This window comes from Nematolebias whitei, chromosome 4 (assembly GCF_014905685.2).
Source record: "Nematolebias whitei isolate Nwh7 chromosome 4, NemWhi1, whole genome shotgun sequence".
Classification (NCBI taxonomy): Eukaryota; Metazoa; Chordata; class Actinopteri; order Cyprinodontiformes; family Rivulidae; genus Nematolebias; species Nematolebias whitei.
The window spans coordinates 28,506,536-28,506,885 of NC_056501.1; positions in this window are offsets into that span (position 1 = coordinate 28,506,536).

Here is a 350-nt window from a genome sequence, read left to right on the forward strand (position 1 = left end):
GATACAGTAGTCCCTCCTTTATTGTGGGGGATCCGTACCCTGAGGACCATTAATCACATTATAATGGTCCAGCCCTAATCTAGATTGGTCCAGGCCGGGTTTCAGGTTCGGGTTATAAATAACAGCTTTATCCTGCAGTGTGGGCTGCACAGAGGTGCAGGTGGAAGCTTTTTCTGCAGCTCTGGGCTACACAAATGTGAAGCAGGTGCTAAATAATTTAAAATAATTTATTTTAAATAAAAATTCCATGCCTATCGTGCAACTCATCCATCATTCAGCCAATTGTGTGTCATGTCCAATCTTAGTTTAAAAAACTGCAATAAATCGAGTCCACAATAAACAAACCACAA